This window comes from Tupaia chinensis, unplaced genomic scaffold (genome assembly GCF_000334495.1).
Source record: "Tupaia chinensis unplaced genomic scaffold, TupChi_1.0 Scaffold000367_1, whole genome shotgun sequence".
Classification (NCBI taxonomy): domain Eukaryota; kingdom Metazoa; phylum Chordata; class Mammalia; order Scandentia; family Tupaiidae; genus Tupaia; species Tupaia belangeri.
Window position 1 is genome coordinate 747,105 of NW_006159864.1, and position 2,240 is coordinate 749,344.

The 2,240-nt window shown below is 42.1% G+C and overlaps 1 protein-coding gene across 2 annotated transcripts in view; it reads left to right on the forward strand.

Moving 5' to 3' along the window:
• Nucleotides 1-2,240, forward strand: part of DCUN1D3 (defective in cullin neddylation 1 domain containing 3) — a 41,847-nt gene that overhangs the window by 767 nt on the left and 38,840 nt on the right. The window lies entirely within an intron of this gene.

Below are 2,240 nucleotides of genomic sequence, written 5' to 3' on the forward strand. Positions count from 1 at the left end.
GTAGGAGCCCAAGGAGGAGGTGGTGGGTGAATCTCTAGCTCCCTCCGCCCTCATTTCCCTCCCCACCCCCATCCTTCTCTTTAATCATTAACAGCCCAGGAATTAAGGGGCTCAGACCTGAAGGCCTTTCTATGCACCTTTGCTATAAACGATAACCATCTGTGCCTAAGGTAATGGGGCTGGAGATTTTCCCTGTATCCTGTATAGGAAGTGGGACGGAGTGACAAATGTATTGTTTTTTCACTCCCTCTCACCCCATACACACTCCGTGTTTCCACTTCAAATCTCTGTGGCCCAGTGGCAGTCGTGGTTATGTTTTTGTTTTTGTTTTCCTCCTTTATGGCACTTACACCTTGGCTGCCGCTTTTGAATTTGGTGTGCAGCCTCTATCCCAGATCTTAATTGCAAGCTTTGCAATACTTCAGTTACAGGCTGTGTCACATTGGAAGTACCTCTCATCGCCTGGTAGCTCCCGACTATAAATGAGCATTTTCTTTTCCGAATACTGGAATTCAAAAGCCTTTGCAAGGAATCCTAAATGGAATCATAGCCCAGGAATCAAGGTCTCTTGCTCTAAATACTTTGTGCGTGAGGAATTTACATGTTGTCAACTCTTTCCAGAATGATTTGATGTTAGACTAATTCTGGATTTCTGTGTTTCCACCCACATTTCATGATGCACTTCACAGAACAAAAACCCTTATATTTTTTTTTGTTTCTACGGTTGGACAATAGTTCTTTTATCTTTTTCTCCATTTGTGTTTCTGGCACACAAGTCTTCAGTGAGACATTCATCTTCTGATTTTTACCTTATTTGCTGATTTTTTGTGTATAGTTGATCTTAAAGGAGACAATGTGATCCATTTAGTTTGTTTTAAAGAATACAAACCAATAAAGGCTGTGAAAAAATTGTTTGAAGAAAGCAAGGGATTTTGGGAAAGAATGTTATCTATTGGTTTATTTAGTCAAGTAGTGCTCTTCTAGTCACCATATGGATTTCAAAGTGTAATGATTCTCTTTTTGGTGTTGATATGTTCTTTGGAAATCTGTTAAATATGAAATTGTTTCCTGAATAACTTTAAGTGATAGCGTCAACATTTTAGGGATCCTTTGATTAAAAATCCTGTTCCTCTGTAGCTGAGCTTGATATGCATATTGCTAGAAGAATGATCATAATGGATGTTCCGATGCTGGGAGGAGTCCCATCCTCTTATGGCTTTCGTATCTGATAAAACAGAATATTTAATGCTTGGATTGTACAAGTAACAGCATGTTAGATGTTTCACAGAACTACAACAAAAGAATGACTAGTGTTCTCACCTTAATTGATTTGGAACCTAGTTTGCCATTGAATAAAAAGTCCAAAATTCATTCATACAAGAAACACATTGAATAGCAGCTCTGAGCGTTTCAGGCACTGGGTGTACAAAGATGAACACAAATAAAAGTTCCATGCTGGGACCAGCAGGTGGTGTGGTTTTTAGGGTGCTGGACATTCCCACATGGGTGACCGCGGTTCGAGCCCTGGACCTGGTGGCTTTCTCTCTCTCCTTTACCCCCCCCCCCCCCCCCCGGCGGGCTGTTGGGGGGTTGCCCCCCCCCCCTCCCCCCCCCCCCCCCCCCCCCCGTGTGTGTCTGTGTGTGTGTGTGTGTGTGTGTGTCTGTCTGTCTGTCTGTCTGGTCAAATTAAAATAAATGATGAATAAATAAATTAAAGTCATTAAAATAAAAGTTCCATGCCTTCAGGGAGCTTGCATTGCTGTGGGGGAATGGGAACAGAGAGACAGATAAGTATGCAAATAACTTGGATTTTGATTAAGTGCTCAAGAAAGTAAGAATGATATGGTAGAAAGTAACTGCGATGCAGTCAAAGAAGACCTTTCTGAGGAGGTGACACTTAAGTTGAGCTTTAAATAAAAAGATGGAGCTAGCATGTGAAGATACAAGGGGAGGGGCCTTCCAGGTTCAAGGAACAGCTAGTGTAGAAACTTGCTGGAATGAGCTTGGCATATCTAGGGACTAGGAAGAAATAGGCCCAGTGAAAAGATGAGAGGACAGAGGTTGGGAGTAATAGCCAGAGCTTAGTGAGCAAAGGGGAAAGAGAGATAAAAGAGACAAGGTCAGTATCACTTACTATTTTTGCAGGTATTGTTGGACTATTATAATAAACAAAAGTCACCCTGCTGAGAGTGAGGGGAGAGGCAACAGCTAGTTCTTGAGCTGTGTGTCCAGAATTCAGC